Genomic DNA, 21,712 nt, shown 5'->3' on the forward strand with positions numbered 1-21,712 from the left:
TTGGCATTAAGAATAACATAGTGAAACCAATGGATTTCTTTTTGAACTTACCAATATTGATTCAATGTTCACTGCCCTTCTTGACATCACTTTGCACTTGTGATGTTCCAATGGCTTAGTGGGTTAATGCCTCTGTCTTTTAAACAGGAGTTCATGAGTTCTAGTCCTCAGAGAGCTCTTTTTCATTTACTTACCAATAAGTTTCCTATAGAGCCAATGGAAATTTGCATTGATTTTTGGATTGAGATACTGCAATTGTGAGATAGAATCTGTACTAAGTGTTCATAAAGAACAATATGTCATTACAAGCTGTTTAGATTGGCATTAAGAATAACATAGTAAAACCAATGGATTTCTATTTGAACTTACCTAATAGTGATTCATTGGTCACTGCCCTTCTTGACATAAATTTGCACCTGTGATGTTGCTGTGGCTTACTGGGTTAATGCTCCTGTCTTGTAAAAAGGATTTCATGAGTTCTAATCCTTGGAGAGTTTTTTTCATTTACTTACTAATAAGCTTCCTATGGAGCAATGGAAATTTGCATTGATTTTGAGATATAGAATCTGTATTATGTGTTCATCAAGAACAATACGTCATGATGCGCTGCAAAGATTGGCATTAAGAATAACATAGTGAAACCAATGGATTTCTTTTTGAACTTACCTAATAGTGATTCATTGGTCATTGTCCTTCTTGACAACCTTTTGCACTTGTGATGTTCCAGTGGCTTACTTGGTTATTGCGCCTGTCTTATAAACAGGAGTTCATGAGTTCTAATTCTCAGAGAGTTTTTTAATTTACTTACTAATAAGCTTCCTATAGAGCCAATGGAAATTTGCATTGATTTTGGGCTTGAGATAGTGCAATTGTGAGATATAGAATCTGTATTACGTGTTCATCAAGAGCAATACGTCATGATGCGCTGCAAAGATTGGCATTAAGAATAACATAGTGAAACCAATGGATTTCTTTTTGAACTTATCTAATAGTGATTCAGTGTTCGCTGCCCTTCTTGACATTCCTTTGCACTTGTGATGTTCCAATGGCTTAGTGGGTTAATGCCCCTGTCTTTTAAACGGGAGTTCATGAATTCTAGTCCTCAGAGAGCTCTTTTTCATTTACTTACCAATAAGTTTCCTATAGAGCCAATGGAAATTTGCATTGATTTTTGGATTGAGATATTGCAATTGTGAGATAGAATCTGTACTAAGTGTTCATAAAGAACGATATGTCATTACAAGCTGTTTAGATTGGCATTAAGAATAAGATAGTAAAACCAATGGATTTCTATTTGAACTTACCTAATAGTGATTCATTGGTCACTGCCCTTCTTGACATAAATTTGCACCTGTGATGTTGCTGTGGCTTACTGGGTTAATGCTCCTGTCTTGTAAAAAGGATTTCATGAGTTCTAATCCTTGGAGAGTCTTTTTCATTTACTTACTAATAAGCTTCCTATGGAGCAATGGAAATTTGCATTGATTTTGAGATATAGAATCTGTATTACGTGTTCATCAAGAACAATACGTCATGATGCGCTGCAAAGATTGGCATTAAGAATAACATAGTGAAACCAATGGATTTCTTTTTGAACTTACCTAATAGTGATTCATTGGTCATTGCCCTTCTTGACAACCTTTTGCACTTGTGATGTTCCAGTGGCTTACTTGGTTATTGCGCTTGTCTTATAAACAGGAGTTCATGAGTTCTAATTCTCAGAGAGTTTTTTCATTTACTTACTAATAAGCTTCCTATAGAGCCAATGGAAATTTGCATTGATTTTGGGCTTGAGATAGTGCAATTGTGAGATATAGAATCTGTATTACGTGTTCATCAAGAACAATACGTCATGATGCGCTGCAAAGATTGGCATTAAGAATAACATAGTGAAACCAATGGATTTCTTTTTGAACTTACCAATAGTGATTCAATGTTCACTGCCCTTCTTGACATCACTTTGCACTTGTGATGTTCCAATGGCTTAGTGGGTTAATGCCCCTGTCTTTTAAACAGGAGTTCATGAGTTCTAGTCCTCAGAGAGCTCTTTTTCATTTACTTACCAATAAGTTTCCTATAGAGCCAATGGAAATTTAAATTGATTTTGGGATTGAGATAGTGCAATTGTGAGATAGAATCTGTACTAAGTGTTCATAAAGAACAATATGTCATTACAAGCTGTTTAGATTGGCATTAAGAATAACATAGTGAAACCAATGGATTTCTTTTTGAACTTACCTAATAGTGATTCATTGGTCATTGCCCTTCTTGACAACCTTTTGCACTTGTGATGTTCCAGTGGCTTACTTGGTTATTGCGCCTGTCTTATAAACAGGAGTTCATGAGTTCTGATTCTCAGAGAGTTTTTTCATTTACTTACTAATAAGCTTCCTATAGAGCCAATGGAAATTTGCATTGATTTTGGGCTTGAGATAGTGCAATTGTGAGATATAGAATCTGTATTACGTGTTCATCAAGAACAATACGTCATGATGCGCTGCAAAGATTGGCATTAAGAATAACATAGTGAAACCAATGGATTTCTTTTTGAACTTATCTAATAGTGATTCAATGTTCGCTGCCCTTCTTGACATCACTTTGCACTTGTGATGTTCCAATGGCTTAGTGGGTTAATGCCCCTGTCTTTTACACAGGAGTTCATGAATTCTAGTCCTCAGAGAGCTCTTTTTCATTTACTTACCAATAAGTTTCCTATAGAGCCAATGGAAATTTGCATTGATTTTTGGATTGAGATATTGCAATTGTGAGATAGAATCTGTACTAAGTGTTCATAAAGAACAATATGTCATTACAAGCTGTTTAGATTGGCATTAAGAATAACATAGTAAAACCAATGGATTTCTTTTTGAACTTACCTAATAGTGATTCATTGGTCACTGCCCTTCTTGACATAAATTTGCACCTGTGATGTTGCTGTGGCTTACAGGGTTAATGCTCCTGTTTTGTAAAAAGGATTTCATGAGTTCTAATCCTTGGAGAGTCTTTTTCATTTACTTACTAATAAGCTTCCTATGGAGCAATGGAAATTTGCATTGATTTTGAGATATAGAATCTGTATTACGTGTTCATCAAGAACAATACGTCATGATGCACTGCAAAGATTGGCATTAAGAATAACATAGTGAAACCAATGGATTTCTTTTTGAACTTACCTAATAGTGATTCATTGGTCATTGCCCTTCTTGACAACCTTTTGCACTTGTGATGTTCCAGTGGCTTACTTGGTTATTGCGCCTGTCTTATAAACAGGAGTTCATGAGTTCTGATTCTCAGAGAGTTTTTTCATTTACTTACTAATAAGCTTTTCTATAGAGCCAATGGAAATTTGCATTGATTTTGGGCTTGAGATAGTGCAATTGTGAGATATAGAATCTGTATTACGTGTTCATCAAGAACAATACGTCATGATGCGCTGCAAAGATTGGCATTAAGAATAACATAGTGAAACCAATGGATTTCTTTTTGAACTTACCAATAGTGATTCAATGTTCACTGCCCTTCTTGACATCACTTTGCACTTGTGATGTTCCAATGGCTTAGTGGGTTAATGCCCCTGTCTTTTAAACAGGAGTTCATGAGTTCTAGTCCTCAGAGAGCTCTTTTTCATTTACTTATCAATAAGTTTCCTATAGAGCCAATGGAAATTTGCATTGATTTTGGGATTGAGATAGTGCAATTGTGAGATAGAATCTGTACTAAGTGTTCATAAAGAACAATATGTCATTACAAGATGTTTAGATTGGCATTAAGAATAACATAGTAAAACCAATGGATTTCTATTTGAACTTACCTAATAGTGATTCATTGGTCACTGCCCTTCTTGACATAAATTTGCACCTGTGATGTTGCTGTGACTTACTGGGTTAATGCACCTGTCTTGTAAAAAGGATTTCATGAGTTCTAATACTTGGAGAGTCTTTTTCATTTACTTACTAATAAGCTTCCTATGGAGCCAATGTAAATTTGCATTGATTTTGGGATTGAGATAGTGCAATTGTGAGATATAGAATCTGTATTACGTGTTCATCAAGAACAATACGTCATGATGCGCTGCAAAGATTGGCATTAAGAATAACATAGTGAAACGAATGGATTTCTTTTTGAACTTATCTAATAGTGATTCAATGTTCGCTGCCCTTCTTGACATTACTTAGCACTTGTGATGTTCCAATGGCTTAGTGGTTTAATGCCCCTGTCTTTTAAACAGGAGTTCATGAGTTCTAGTCCTCAGAGAACTCTTTTTCATTTACTTACCAATAAGTTTCCTATAGAGCCAATGGAAATTTGCATTGATTTTTGGATTGAGATAGTGCAATTGTGAGATAGAATCTGTACTAAGTATTCATAAAGAACAATATGTCATTACAAGCTGTTTAGATTGGCATTAAGAATAACATAGTAAAACCAATGGATTTCTATTTGAACTTACCTAATAGTGATTCATTGGTCACTGCCCTTCTTGACATAAATTTGCACCTGTGATGTTGCTGTGACTTACTGGGTTAATGCACCTGTCTTGTAAAAAGGATTTCATGAGTTCTAATACTTGGAGAGTCTTTTACATTTACTTACTAATAAGCTTCCTATGGAGCCAATGTAAATTTGCATTGATTTTGGCATTGAGATAGTGCAATTGTGAGATATAGAATCTGTATTACGTGTTCATCAAGAACAATACGTCATGATGCGCTGCAAAGATTGGCATTAAGAATAACATAATGAAACCAATGGATTTCTTTTTGAACTTATCTAATAGTGATTCAATGTTCGCTGCCCTTCATGACATCACAAAGCACTTGTGATGTTCCAATGGCTTAGTGGGTTAATGCCCCTGTCTTTTAAACAGGAGTTCATGAATTCTAGTCCTCAGAGAGCTCTTTTTCATTTACTTACCAATAAGTTTCCTATAGAGCCAATGGAAATTTGCATTGATTTTTGGATTGAGATATTGCAATTGTGAGATAGAATCTGTACTAAGTGTTCATAAAGAACAATATGTCATTACAAGCTGTTTAGATTGGCATTAAGAATAACATAGTAAAACCAATGGATTTCTATTTGAACTTACCTAATAGTGATTCATTGGTCACTGCCCTTCTTGACATAAATCTGCACCTGTGATGTTGCTGTGACTTACTGGGTTAATGCACCTGTCTCGTAAAAAGGATTTCATGAGTTCTAATCCTTGGAGAGTCTTTTTCATTTACTTACTAATAAGCTTCCTATGGAGCCAATGTAAATTTGCATTGATTTTGGGATTGAGAAAGTGCAATTGTGAGATATAGAATCTGTATTACGTGGTCATCAAGAACAATACGTCATGATGCGCTGCAAAGATTGGCATTAAGAATAACATAGTGAAACCAATGGATTTCTTTTTGAACTTACCTAATAGTGATTCATTGGTCATTGCCCTTCTTGACAACCTTTTGCACTTGTGATGTTCCAGTGGCTTACTTGGTTATTGCGCCTGTTTTATAAACAGGAGTTCATGAGTTCTGATTCTCAGAGAGTTTTTTGATTTACTTACTAATAAGCTTCCTATAGAGCCAATGGAAATTTGCATTGATTTTGGGCTTGAGATAGTGCAATTGTGAGATATAGAATCTGTATTACGTGTTCATCAAGAACAATACGTCATGATGCGCTGCAAAGATTGGCATTAAGAATAACATAGTGAAACCAATGGATTTATTTTTGAACTTATCTAATAGTGATTCAATATTCGCTGCCCTTCTTGACATCACTTTGCACTTGTGATGTTCCAATGGCTTAGTGGGTTAATGCCCCTGTCTTTTACACAGGAGTTCATGAATTCTAGTCCTCAGAGAGCTCTTTTTCATTTACTTACCAATAAGTTTCCTATAGAGCCAATGGAAATTTGCATTGATTTTTGGATTGAGATATTGCAATTGTGAGATAGAATCTGTACTAAGTGTTCATAAAGAACAATATGTCATTACAAGCTGTTTAGATTGACATTAAGAATAACATAGTAAAACCAATGTATTTCTTTTTGAACTTACCTAATAGTGATTCATTGGTCACTGCCCTTCTTGACATAAATTTGCACCTGTGATGTTGCTGTGGCTTACTGGGTTAATGCTCCTGTTTTGTAAAAAGGATTTCATGAGTTCTAATCCTTGGAGAGTCTTTTTCATTTACTTACTAATAAGCTTCCTATGGAGCAAAGGAAATTTGCATTGATTTTGAGATATAGAATCTGTATTACGTGTTCATCAAGAACAATACGTCATGATGCACTGCAAAGATTGGCATTAAGAATAACATAGTGAAACCAATGGATTTCTTTTTGAACTTACCTAATAGTGATTCATTGGTCATTGCCCTTCTTGACAACCTTTTGCACTTGTGATGTTCCAGTGGCTTACTTGGTTATTGCGCCTGTCTTATAAACAGGAGTTCATGAGTTCTGATTCTCAGAGAGTTTTTTCATTTACTTACTAATAAGCTTCCTATAGAGCCAATGGAAATTTGCATTGATTTTGGGCTTGAGATAGTGCAATTGTGAGATATAGAATCTGTATTACGTGTTCATCAAGAACAATACGTCATGATGCGCTGCAAAGATTGGCATTAAGAATAACATAGTGAAACGAATGGATTTCTTTTTGAACTTATCTAATAGTGATTCAATGTTCGCTGCCCTTCTTGACATCACTTAGCACTTGTGATGTTCCAATGGCTTAGTGGTTTAATGCCCCTGTCTTTTAAACAGGAGTTCATGAGTTCTAGTTCTCAGAGAGCTCTTTTTCATTTACTTACCAATAAGTTTCCTATAGAGCCAATGGAAATTTGCATTGATTTTTGGATTGAGATAGTGCATTTGTGAGATAGAATCTGTACTAAGTATTCATAAAGAACAATATGTCATTACAAGCTGTTTAGATTGGCATTAAGAATAACATAGTAAAACCAATGGATTTCTATTTGAACTTACCTAATAGTGATTCATTGGTCACTGCCCTTCTTGACATAAATTTGCACCTGTGATGTTGCTGTGACTTACTGGGTTAATGCACCTGTCTTGTAAAAAGGATTTCATGAGTTCTAATACTTGGAGAGTCTTTTTCATTTACTTACTAATCAGCTTCCTATTGAGCAATGGAAATTTGCATTGATTTTGAGATATAGAATCTGTATTACGTGTTCATCAAGAACAATACGTCATGATGCGCTGCAAAGATTGGCATTAAGAATAACATAGTAAAACCAATGGATTTCTATTTCAACTTACCTAATAGTGATTCATTGGTCACTGCCCTTCTTGACATAAATCTGCACCTGTGATGTTGCTGTGACTTACTGGGTAAATGCACCTGTCTTGTAAAAAGGATTTCATGAGTTCTAATCCTTGGAGAGTCTTTTTCATTTACTTACTAATAAGCTTCCTATGGATCCAATGTAAATTTGCATTGATTTTGGGATTGAGAAAGTGCAATTGTGAGATATAGAATCTGTATTACGTGGTCATCAAGAACAATACGTCATGATGCGCTGCAAAGATTGGCATTAAGAATAACATAGTGAAACCAATGGATTTCTTTTTGAACTTACCTAATAGTGATTCATTGGTCATTGCCCTTCTTGACAACCTTTTGCACTTGTGATGTTCCAGTGGCTTACTTGGTTATTGCGCCTGTCTTATAAACATGAGTTCTGATTCTCAGAGAGTTTTTTCATTTACTTACTAATAAGCTTCCTATAGAGCCAATGGAAATTTGCATTGATTTTGGGCTTGAGATAGTGCAATTGTGAGATATAGAATCTGTATTACGTGTTCATCAAGAACAATACGTCATGATGCGCTGCAAAGATTGGCATTAAGAATAACATAGTGAAACCAATGGATTTCTTTTTGAACTTATCTAATAGTGATTCAATGTTCGCTGCCCTTCTTGACATCACTTTGCACTTGTGATGTTCCAATGGCTTAGTGGGTTAATGCCCGTGTCTTTTACACAGGAGTTCCTGAATTCTAGTCCTCAGAGAGCTCTTTTTCATTTACTTACCAATAAGTTTCCTATAGAGCCAATGGAAATTTGCATTGATTTTTGGATTGAGATATTGCAATTGTGAGATAGAATCTGTACTAAGTGTTCATAAAGAACAATATGTCATTACAAGCTGTTTAGATTGGCATTAAGAATAACATAGTAAAACCAATGGATTTCTATTTGAACTTACCTAATAGTGATTCATTGGTCACTGCCCTTCTTGACATCACTTTGCACTTGTGATGTTTCAATGGCTTAGTGGGTTAATGCCCCTGTCTTTTAAACAGGAGTTCATGAGTTCTAGTCCTCAGAGAGCTCTTTTTCATTTACTTACCAATAAGTTTCCTATAGAGCCAATGGAAATTTCCATTGATTTTGGGATTGAGATAGTGCAATTGTGAGATAGAATCTGTACTAAGTGTTCATAAAGAACAATATGTCATTACAAGCTGTTTAGATTGGCATTAAGAATAACATAGTAAAACCAATGGATTTCTATTTGAACTTACCTAATAGTGATTCATTGGTCACTGCCCTTCTTGACATAAATTTGCACCTGTGATGTTGCTGTGACTTACTGGGTTAATGCACCTGTCTTGTAAAAAGGATTTCATGAGTTCTAATACTTGGAGAGTCTTTTTCATTTACTTACTAATAAGCTTCCTATGGAGCCAATGTAAATTTGCATTGATTTTGGGATTGAGATAGTGCAATTGTGAGATATAGAATCTGTATTACGTGTTCATCAAGAACAATACGTCATGATGCGCTGCAAAGATTGGCATTAAGAATAACATAGTGAAACGAATGGATTTCTTTTTGAACTTATCTAATAGTGATTCAATGTTCGCTGCCCTTCTTGACATCACTTAGCACTTGTGATGTTCCAATGGCTTAGTGGGTTAATGCCCCTGTCTTTTAAACAGGAGTTCATGAATTCTAGTCCTCAGAGAGCTCTTTTTCATTTACTTACCAATAAGTTTCCTATAGAGCCAATGGAAATTTGCATTGATTTTTGGATTGAGATATTGCAATTGTGAGATAGAATCTGTACTAAGTGTTCATAAAGAACAATATGTCATTACAAGCTGTTTAGATTGGCATTAAGAATAACATAGTAAAACCAATGGATTTCTATTTGAACTTACCTAATAGTGATTCATTGGTCACTGCCCTTCTTGACATAAATTTGCACCTGTGATGCTGCTGTGGCTTACTTGGTTAATGCTCCTGTTTTGTAAAAAGGATTTCATGAGTTCTAATCCTTGGAGAGTCTTTTTCATTTACTTACTAATCAGCTTCCTATTGAGCAATGGAAATTTGCATTGATTTTGAGATATAGAATCTGTATTACGTGTTCATCAAGAACAATACGTCATGATGCGCTGCAAAGATTGGCATTAAGAATAACATAGTAAAACCAATGGATTTCTATTTGAACTTACCTAATAGTGATTCATTGGTCACTGCCCTTCTTGACATAAATCTGCACCTGTGATGTTGCTGTGACTTACTGGGTTAATGCACCTGTCCTGTAAAAAGGATTTCATGAGTTCTAATCCTTGGAGAGTCTTTTTCATTTACTTACTAATAAGCTTCCTATGGAGCCAATGTAAATTTGCATTGATTTTGGGATTGAGAAAGTGCAATTGTGAGATATAGAATCTGTATTACGTGGTCATCAAGAACAATACGTCATGATGCGCTGCAAAGATTGGCATTAAGAATAACATAGTGAAACCAATGGATTTCTTTTTGAACTTACCTAATAGTGATTCATTGGTCATTGCCCTTCTTGACAACCTTTTGCACTTGTGATGTTCCAGTGGCTTACTTGGTTATTGCGCCTGTATTATAAACAGGAGTTCATGAGTTCTGATTCTCAGAGAGTTTTTTCATTTACTTACTAATAAGCTTCCTATAGAGCCAATGGAAATTTGCATTGATTTTGGGCTTGAGATAGTGCAATTGTGAGATATAGAATCTGTATTACGTGTTCATCAAGAACAATACGTCATGATGCGCTGCAAAGATTGGCATTAAGAATAACATAGTGAAACCAATGGATTTCTTTTTGAACTTACCAATAGTGATTCAATGTTCACTGCCCTTCTTGACATCACTTTGCACTTGTGATGTTCCAATGGCTTAGTGGGTTAATGCCCCTGTCTTTTAATCAGGAGTTCATGAATTCTAGTCCTCAGAGAGCTCTTTTTCATTTACTTACCAATAAGTTTCCTATAGAGCCAATGGAAATTTGCATTGATTTTTGGATTGAGATATTGCAATTGTGAGATAGATTCTGTATTAAGTGTTCATAAAGAACAATATGTCATTACAAGCTGTTTAGATTGGCATTAAGAATAACATAGTAAAACCAATGGATTTCTATTTGAACTTACCTAATAGTGATTCATTGGTCACTGCCCTTCTTGACATAAATTTGCACCTGTGATGTTGCTGTGGCTTACTGGGTTAATGCTCCTGTTTTGTAAAAAGGATTTCATGAGTTCTAATCCTTGGAGAGTCTTTTTCATTTACTTACTAATCAGCTTCCTATGGAGCAATGGAAATTTGCATTGATTTTGAGATATAGAATCTGTATTACGTGTTCATCAAGAACAATACGTCATGATGCGCTGCAAAGATTGGCATTAAGAATAACATAGTGAAACCAATGGATTTCTTTTTGAACTTACCTAATAGTGATTCATTGGTCATTGCCCTTCTTGACAACCTTTTGCACTTGTGATGTTCCAGTGGCTTACTGGGTTAATGCTCCTGTTTTGTAAAAAGGATTTCATGAGTTCTAATACTTGGAGAGTCTTTTTCATTTACTTACTAATAAGCTTCCTATGGAGCCAATGTAAATTTGCATTGATTTTGGGATTGAGATAGTGCAATTGTGAGATATAGAATCTGTATTACGTGTTCATCAAGAACAATACGTCATGATGCGCTGCAAAGATTGGCATTAAGAATAACATAGTGAAACCAATGGATTTATTTTTGAACTTACCAATAGTGATTCAATGTTCACTGCCCTTCTTGACATCACTTTGCACTTGTGATGTTCCAATGGCTTAGTGGGTTAATGCCCCTGTCTTTTAAACAGGAGTTCATGAATTCTTGTCCTCAGAGAGCTCTTTTTCATTTACTTACCAATAAGTTTCCTATAGAGCCAATGGAAATTTGCATTGATTTTTGGATTGAGATATTGCAATTGTGAGATAGAATCTGTACTAAGTGTTCATAAAGAACAATATGTCATTACAAGCTGTTTAGATTGGCATTAAGAATAACATAGTAAAACCAATGGATTTCTATTTGAACTTACCTAATAGTGATTCATTGGTCACTGCCCTTCTTGACATAAATTTGCACCTGTGATGTTGCTGTGACTTACTGGGTTAATGCGCCTGTCTTGTAAAAAGGATTTCATGAGTTCTAATACTTGGAGAGTCTTTTTCATTTACTTACTAATCAGCTTCCTATTGAGCAATGGAAATTTGCATTGATTTTGAGATATAGAATCTGTATTACGTGTTCATCAAGAACAATACGTCATGATGCGCTGCAAAGATTGGCATTAAGAATAACATAGTAAAACCAATGGATTTCTATTTCAACTTACCTAATAGTGATTCATTGGTTACTGCCCTTCTTGACATAAATCTGCATCTGTGATGTTGCTGTGACTTACTGGGTAAATGCACCTGTCTTGTAAAAAGGATTTCATGAGTTCTAATCCTTGGAGAGTCTTTTTCATTTACTTACTAATAAGCTTCCTATGGAGCCAATGTAAATTTGCATTGATTTTGGGATTGAGAAAGTGCAATTGTGAGATATAGAATCTGTATTACGTGGTCATCAAGAACAATACGTCATGATGCGCTGCAAAGATTGGCATTAAGAATAACATAGTGAAACCAATGGATTTCTTTTTGAACTTACCTAATAGTGATTCATTGGTCATTGCCCTTCTTGACAACCTTTTGCACTTGTGATGTTCCAGTGGCTTACTTGGTTATTGCGCCTGTCTTATAAACAGGAGTTCATGAGTTCTGATTCTCAGAGAGTTTTTTCATTTACTTACTAATAAGCTTCCTATAGAGCCAATGGAAATTTGCATTGATTTTGGGCTTGAGATAGTGCAATTGTGAGATATAGAATCTGTATTACGTGTTCATCAAGAACAATATGTCATGATGCGCTGCAAAGATTGGCATTAAGAATAACATAGTGAAACCAATGGATTTCTTTTTGAACTTATCTAATAGTGATTCAATGTTCGCTGCCCTTCTTGACATCACTTTGCACTTGTGATGTTCCAATGGCTTAATGGGTTAATGCCCGTGTCTTTTACACAGGAGTTCCTGAATTCTAGTCCTCAGAGAGCTCTTTTTCATTTACTTACCAATAAGTTTCCTATAGAGCCAATGGAAATTTGCATTGATTTTTGGATTGAGATATTGCAATTGTGAGATAGAATCTGTACTAAGTGTTCATAAAGAACAATATGTCATTACAAGTTGTTTAGATTGGCATTAAGAATAACATAGTAAAACCAATGGATTTCTATTTGAACTTACCTAATAGTGATTCATTGGTCACTGCCCTTCTTGACATAAATTTGCACCTGTGATGTTGCTGTGACTTACTGGGTTAATGCACCTGTCTTGTAAAAAAGGATTTCATGAGTTCTAATACTTGGAGAGTCTTTTTCATTTACTTACTAATAAGCTTCCTATGGAGCCAATGTAAATTTGCATTGATTTTGGGATTGAGATAGTGCAATTGTGAGATATAGAATCTGTATTACGTGTTCATCAAGAACAATACGTCATGATGCGCTGCAAAGATTGGCATTAAGAATAACATAGTGAAACGAATGGATTTCTTTTTGAACTTATCTAATAGTGATTCAATGTTCGCTGCCCTTCTTGACATCACTTAGCACTTGTGATGTTCCAATGGCTTAGTGGTTTAATGCCCCTGTCTTTTAAACAGGAGTTCATGAGTTCTAGTCCTCAGAGAGCTCTTTTTCATTTACTTACCAATAAGTTTCCTATAGAGCCAATGGAAATTTGCATTGATTTTTGGATTGAGATAGTGCAATTGTGAGATAGAATCTGTACTAAGTATTCATAAAGAACAATATGTCATTACAAGCTGTTTAGATTGGCATTAAGAATAACATAGTAAAACCAATGGATTTCTATTTGAACTTACCTAATAGTGATTCATTGGTCACTGCCCTTCTTGACATAAATTTGCACCTGTGATGTTGCTGTGACTTACTGGGTTAATGCACCTGTCTTGTAAAAAGGATTTCATAGAGTTCTAATCCTTGGAGAGTCTTTTTCATTTACTTACTAATAAGCTTCCTATGGAGCCAATGTAAATTTGCATTGATTTTGGCATTGAGATAGTGCAATTGTGAGATATAGAATCTGTATTACGTGTTCATCAAGAACAATACGTCATGATGCGCTGCAAAGATTGGCATTAAGAATAACATAATGAAACCAATGGATTTCTTTTTGAACTTATCTAATAGTGATTCAATGTTCGCTGCCCTTCATGACATCACAAAGCACTTGTGATGTTCCAATGGCTTAGTGGGTTAATGCCCCTGTCTTTTAAACAGGAGTTCATGAATTCTAGTCCTCAGAGAGCTCTTTTTCATTTACTTACCAATAAGTTTCCTATAGAGCCAATGGAAATTTGCATTGATTTTTGGATTGAGATATTGCAATTGTGAGATAGAATCTGTACTAAGTGTTCATAAAGAACAATATGTCATTACAAGCTGTTTAGATTGGCATTAAGAATAACATAGTAAAACCAATGGATTTCTATTTGAACTTACCTAATAGTGATTCATTGGTCACTGCCCTTCTTGACATAAATTTGCACCTGTGATGTTGCTGTGGCTTACTGGGTTAATGCTCCTGTTTTGTAGAAAGGATTTCATGAGTTCTAATCCTTGGAGAGTCTTTTTCATTTACTTACTAATCAGCTTCCTATGGAGCAATGGAAATTTGCATTGATTTTGAGATATAGAATCTGTATTACGTGTTCATCAAGAACAATACGTCATGATGCGCTGCAAAGATTGGCATTAAGAATAACATAGTAAAACCAATGGATTTCTATTTGAACTTACCTAATAGTGATTCATTGGTCACTGCCCTTCTTGACATAAATCTGCACCTGTGATGTTGCTGTGACTTACTGGGTTAATGCACCTGTCTTGTAAAAAGGATTTCATGAGTTCTAATCCTTGGAGAGTCTTTTTCATTTACTTACTAATAAGCTTCCTATGGAGCCAATGTAAATTTGCATTGATTTTGGGATTGAGAAAGTGCAATTGTGAGATATAGAATCTGTATTACGTGGTCATCAAGAACAATACGTCATGATGCGCTGCAAAGATTGGCATTAAGAATAACATAGTGAAACCAATGGATTTCTTTTTGAACTTACCTAATAGTGATTCATTGGTCATTGCCCTTCTTGACAACCTTTTGCACTTGTGATGTTCCAGTGGCTTACTTGGTTATTGCACCTGTCTTATAAACAGGAGTTCATGAGTTCTGATTCTCAGAGAGTTTTTTCATTTACTTACTAATAAGCTTCCTATAGAGCCAATGGAAATTTGCATTGATTTTGGGCTTGAGATAGTGCAATTGTGAGATATAGAATCTGTATTACGTGTTCATCAAGAACAATACGTCATGATGCGCTGCAAAGATTGGCATTAAGAATAACATAATGAAACCAATGGATTTCTTTTTGAACTTATCTAATAGTGATTCAATGTTCGCTGCCCTTCATGACATCACAAAGCACTTGTGATGTTCCAATGGCTTAGTGGGTTAATGCCCCTGTCTTTTAAACAGGAGTTCATGAATTCTAGTCCTCAGAGAGCTCTTTTTCATTTACTTACCAATAAGTTTCCTATAGAGCCAATGGAAATTTGCATTGATTTTTGGATTGAGATATTGCAATTGTGAGATAGAATCTGTACTAAGTGTTCATAAAGAACAATATGTCATTACAAGCTGTTTAGATTGGCATTAAGAATAACATAGTAAAACCAATGGATTTCTATTTGAACTTACCTAATAGTGATTCATTGGTCACTGCCCTTCTTGACATAAATTTGCACCTGTGATGTTGCTGTGGCTTACTGGGTTAATGCTCCTGTTTTGTAAAAAGGATTTCATGAGTTCTAATCCTTGGAGAGTCTTTTTCATTTACTTACTAATCAGCTTCCTATTGAGCAATGGAAATTTGCATTGATTTTGAGATATAGAATCTGTATCACGTGTTCATCAAGAACAATACGTCATGATGCGCTGCAAAGATTGGCATTAAGAATAACATAGTAAAACCAATGGATTTCTATTTGAACTTACCTAATAGTGATTCATTGGTCACTGCCCTTCTTGACATAAATATGCACCTGTGATGTTGCTGTGACTTACTGGGTTAATGCACCTGTCTTGTAAAAAGGATATCATGAGTTCTAATCCTTGGAGAGTCTTTTTCATTTACTTACTAATAAGCTTCCTATGGAGCCAATGTAAATTTGCATTGATTTTGGGATTGAGAAAGTGCAATTGTGAGATATAGAATCTGTATTACGTGGTCATCAAGAACAATACGTCATGATGCGCTGCAAAGATTGGCATTAAGAATAACATAGTGAAACCAATGGATTTCTTTTTGAACTTACCTAATAGTGATTCATTGGTCATTGCCCTTCTTGACAACCTTTTGCACTTGTGATGTTCCAGTGGCTTACTTGGTTATTGCGCCTGTCTTATAAACAGGAGTTCATGAGTTCTGATTCTCAGAGAGTTTTTTCATTTACTTACTAATAAGCTTCCTATAGAGCCAATGGAAATTTGCATTGATTTTGGGCTTGAGATAGTGCAATTATGAGATATAGAATCTGTATTACGTGGTCATCAAGAACAATACGTCATGATGCGCTGTAAAGATTGGCATTAAGAATAACATAGTGAAACCAATGGATTTCTTTTTGAACTTATCTAATAGTGATTCAATGTTCGCTGCCCTTCTTGACATCACTTTGCACTTGTGATGTTCCAATGGCTTAGTGGGTTAATGCCCCTGTCTTTTACACAGGAGTTCATGAATTCTAGTCCTCAGAGAGCTCTTTTTCATTTACTTACCAATAAGTTTCCTATAGAGCCAATGGAAATTTGCATTGATTTTTGGATTGAGATATTGCAATTGTGAGATAGAATCTGTACTAAGTGTTCATAAAGAACAATTTGTCATTACAAGCTGTTTAGATTGGCATTAAGAATAACATAGTAAAACCAATGGAGTTCTTTTTGAACTTACCTAATAGTGATTCATTGGTCACTGCCCTTCTTGACATAAATTTACACCTGTGATGTTGCTGTGGCTTACTGGGTTAATGCTCCTGTTTTGTAAAAAGGATTTCATGAGTTCTAATCCTTGGAGAGTCTTTTTCATTTACTTACTAATAAGCTTCCTATGGAGCAATGGAAATTTGCATTGATTTTGAGATATAGAATCTGTATTACGTGTTCATCAAGAACAATACGTCATGATGCACTGCAAAGATTGGCATTAAGAATAACATAGTGAAACCAATGGATTTCTTTTTGAACTTACCTAATAGTGATTCATTGGTCATTGCCCTTCTTGACAACCTTTTGCACTTGTGATGTTCCAGTGGCTTACTTGGTTATTGCGCCTGTCTTATAAACAGGAGTTCATGAGTTCTGATTCTCAGAGAGTTTTTTCATTTACTTACTAATAAGCTTCCTATAGAGCCAATGGAAATTTGCATTGATTTTGGGCTTGAGATAGTGCAATTGTGAGATATAGAATCTGTATTACGTGTTCATCAAGAACAATACGTCATGATGCGCTGCAAAGATTGGCATTAAGAATAACATAGTGAAACCAATGGATTTCTTTTTGAACTTACCAATAGTGATTCAATGTTCACTGCCCTTCTTGACATCACTTTGCACTTGTGATGTTCCAATGGCTTAGTGGGTTAATGCCCCTGTCTTTTAATCAGGAGTTCATGAATTCTAGTCCTCAGAGAGCTCTTTTTCATTTACTTACCAATAAGTTTCCTATAGAGCCAATGGAAATTTGCATTGATTTTTGGATTGAGATATTGCAATTGTGAGATAGAATCTGTATTAAGTGTTCATAAAGAACAATATGTCATTACAAGCTGTTTAGATTGGCATTAAGAATAACATAGTAAAACCAATGGATTTCTATTTGAACTTACCTAATAGTGATTCATTGGTCACTGCCCTTCTTGACATAAATTTGCACCTGTGATGTTGCTGTGGCTTACTGGGTTAATGCTCTTGTTTTGTAAAAAGGATTTCATGAGTTCTAATCCTTGGAGAGTCTTTTTCATTTACTTACTAATCAGCTTCCTATGGAGCAATGGAAATTTGCATTGATTTTGAGATATAGAATCTGTATTACGTGTTCATCAAGAACAATACGTCATGATGCGCTGCAAAGATTGGCATTAAGAATAACATAGTAAAACCAATGGATTTCTATTTGAACTTACCTAATAGTGATTCATTGGTCACTGCCCTTCTTGACATAAATCTGCACCTGTGATGTTGCTGTGACTTACTGGGTTAATGCACCTGTCTTGTAAAAAGGATTTCATGAGTTCTAATCCTTGGAGAGTCTTTTTCATTTACTTACTAATAAGCTTCCTATGGAGCCAATGTAAATTTGCATTGATTTTGGGATTGAGAAAGTGCAATTGTGAGATATAGAATCTGTATTACGTGGTCATCAAGAACAATACGTCATGATGCGCTGCAAAGATTGGCATTAAGAATAACATAGTGAAACCAATGGATTTCTTTTTGAACTTACCTAATAGTGATTCAAAGTTCGCTGCCCTTCTTGACATCACTTTGCACTTGTGATGTTCCAATGGCTTAGTGGGTTAATTCCCCTGTCTTTTACACAGGAGTTCATGAATTCTAGTCCTCAGAGAGCTATTTTTCATTTACTTACCAATAAGTTTCCTATAGAGCCAATGGAAATTTGCATTGATTTTTGGATTGAGATATTGCAATTGTGAGATAGAATCTGTACTAAGTGTTCATAAAGAACAATATGTCATTACAAGCTGTTTAGATTGGCATTAAGAATAACATAGTAAAACCAATGGATTTCTTTTTGAACTTACCTAATAGTGATTCATTGGTCACTGCCCTTCTTGACATCAATTTGCACCTGTGATGTTGCTGTGGCTTACTGGGTTAATGCTCCTGTTTTGTAAAAAGGATTTCATGAGTTCTAATCCTTGGAGAGTCTTTTTCATTTACTTACTAATAAGCTTCCTATGGAGCAATGGAAATTTGCATTGATTTTGAGATATAGAATCTGTATTACGTGTTCATCAAGACCAATACGTCATGATGCACTGCAAAGATTGGCATTAAGAATAACATAGTGAAACCAATGGATTTCTTTTTGAACTTACCTAATAGTGATTCATTGTTCATTGCCCTTCTTGACAACATTTTGCACTTGTGATGTTCCAGTGGCTTACTTGGTTATTGCGCCTGTCTTATAAACAGGAGTTCATGAGTTCTGATTCTCAGAGAGTTTTTTCATTTACTTACTAATAAGCTTCCTATAGAGCCAATGGAAATTTGCATTGATTTTGGGCTTGAGATAGTGCAATTGTGAGATATAGAATCTGTATTACGTGTTCATCAAGAACAATACGTCATGATGCGCTGCAAAGATTGGCATTAAGAATAACATAGTGAAACCAATGGATTTCTTTTTGAACTTACCAATAGTGATTCAATGTTCACTGCCCTTCTTGACATCACTTTGCACTTGTGATGTTCCAATGGCTTAGTGGGTTAATACCCCTGTCTTTTAAACAGGAGTTCATGAGTTCTAGTCCTCAGAGAGCTCTTTTTCATTTACTTACCAATAAGTTTCCTATAGAGCCAATGGAAATTTCCATTGATTTTGGGATTGAGATAGTGCAATTGTGAGATAGAATCTGTACTAAGTGTTCATAAAGAACAATTTGTCATTACAAGCTGTTTAGATTGGCATTAAGAATAGCATAGTAAAACCAATGGATTTATTTTTGAACTTACCTAATAATGATTCATTGGTCACTGCCCTTCTTGACATAAATTTGCACCTGTGATTTTGCTGTGGCTTACTGGGTTAATGCACCTGTTTTGTAAAAAGGATTTCATGAGTTCTAATCCTTGGAGAGTCTTTTTCATTTACTTACTGATAAGCTTCCTATGGAGCCAATGTAAATTTGCATTGATTTTGTGATTGAGATAGTGCAATTGTGAGATATAGAATCTGTATTACGTGTTCATCAAGAACAATACGTCATGATGCGCTGCAAAGATTGGCATTAAGAATAACATAGTGAAACGAATGGATTTCTTTTTGAACTTATCTAATAGTGATTCAATGTTCGCTGCCCTTCTTGACATCACTTAGCACTTGTGATGTTCCAATGGCTTAGTGGTTTAATGCCCCTGTCTTTTAAACAGGAGTTCATGAGTTCTAGTCCTCAGAGAGCTCTTTTTCATTTACTTACCAATAAGTTTCCTATAGAGCCAATGGAAATTTGCATTGATTTTTGGATTGAGATAGTGAAATTGTGAGATAGAATCTGTACTAAGTATTCATAAAGAACAATATGTCATTACAAGTTGTTTAGATTGGCATTAAGAATAACATAGTAAAACCAATGGATTTCTATTTGAACTTACCTAATAGTGATTCATTGGTCACTGCCCTTCTTGACATAAATTTGCACCTGTGATGTTGCTGTGACTTACTGGGTTAAAGCACCTGTCTTGTAAAAAGGATTTCATGAGTTCTAATACTTGGAGAGTCTTTTTCATTTACTTACTAATCAGATTCCTATGGAGCAATGGAAATTTGCATTGATTTTGAGATATAGAATCTGTATTACGTGTTCATCAAGAACAATACGTCATGATGCGCTGCAAAGATTGGCATTAAGAATAACATAGTAAAACCAATGGATTTCTATTTGAACTTACCTAATAGTGATTCATTGGTCACTGCCCTTCTTGACATAAATCTGCACCTGTGATGTTGCTGTGACTTACTGGGTTAAAACACGTGTCTTGTAAAAAGGATTTCATGAGTTCTAATCCTTGGAGAGTCATTTTCATTTACTTACTAATAAGCTTCCTATGGAGCCAATGTAAATTTGCATTGATTTTGGGATTGAGAAAGTGCAATTGTGAGATATAGAATCTGTATTACGTGGTCATCAAGAACAATACGTCATGATGCGCTGCAAAGATTGGCATTAAGAATAACATAGTGAAACCAATGGATTTCTTTTTGAACTTACCTAATAGTGATTCATTGGTCATTGCCCTTCTTGACAACCTTTTGCACTTCTGATGTTCCAGTGGCTTACTTGGTTATTGCGCCTGTCTTATAAACAGGAGTTCATGAGTTCTGATTCTCAGAGAGTTTTTTCATTTACTTACTAATAAGCTTCCTATAGAGCCAATGGAAATTTGCATTGATTTTGGGCTTGAGATAGTGCAATTGTGAGATATAGAATCTGTATTACGTGTTCATCAAGAACAATACGTCATGATGCGCTGCAAAGATTGGCATTAAGAATAACATAGTGAAACCAATGGATTTCTTTTTGAACTTATCTAATAGTGATTCAATGTTCGCTGCTCTTCTTGACATCACAAAGCACTTGTGATGTTCCAATGGCTTAGTGGGTTAATGCCCCTGTCTTTTAAACAGGAGTTCATGAATTCTAGTCCTCAGAGAGCTCTTTTTCATTTACTTACCAATAAGTTTCCTATAGAGCCAATGGAAATTTGCATTGATTTTTGGATTGAGATATTGCAATTGTGAGATAGAATCTGTACTAAGTGTTCATAAAGAACAATATGTCATTACAAGCTGTTTAGATTGGCATTAAGAATAACATAGTAAAACCAATGGATTTCTATTTGAACTTACCTAATAGTGATTCATTGGTCACTGCCCTTCTTGACATAAATTTGCACCTGTGATGTTGCTGTGGCTTAATGGGTTAATGCACCTGTCTTGTAAAAAGGATTTCATGAGTTCTAATCCTTGGCGAGTCTTTTTCATTTACTTACTGATAAGCTACCTATGGAGCCAATGTAAATTTGCATTGATTTTGGGATTGAGATAATGCAGTTGTGAGATATAGAATCTGTATTACGTGTTCATCAAGAACAATACGTCATGATGCGCTGCAAAGATTGGCATTAAGAATAACATAGTGAAACCAATGGATTTCTTTTTGAACTTACCAATATTGATTCAATGTTCACTGCCCTTCTTGACATCACTTTGCACTTGTGATGTTCCAATGGCTTAGTGGGTTAATGCCCCTGTCTTTTAAACAGGAGTTCATGAGTTCTAGTCCTTAGTGAGCTCTTTTTCATTTACTTACCAATAAGTTTCCTATAGAGCCAATGGAAATTTGCATTGATTTTTGGATTGAGATAGTGCAATTGTGAGATAGAATCTGTACTAAGTATTCATAAAGAACAATATGTCATTACAAGCTGTTTAGATTGGCA

The sequence above is a fragment of the Phyllobates terribilis genome, unplaced genomic scaffold (assembly GCF_046119375.1).
Source record: "Phyllobates terribilis strain yellow unplaced genomic scaffold, ASM4611937v1 Scaffold_4__5_contigs__length_816908805, whole genome shotgun sequence".
Classification (NCBI taxonomy): Eukaryota; Metazoa; Chordata; class Amphibia; order Anura; family Dendrobatidae; genus Phyllobates; species Phyllobates terribilis.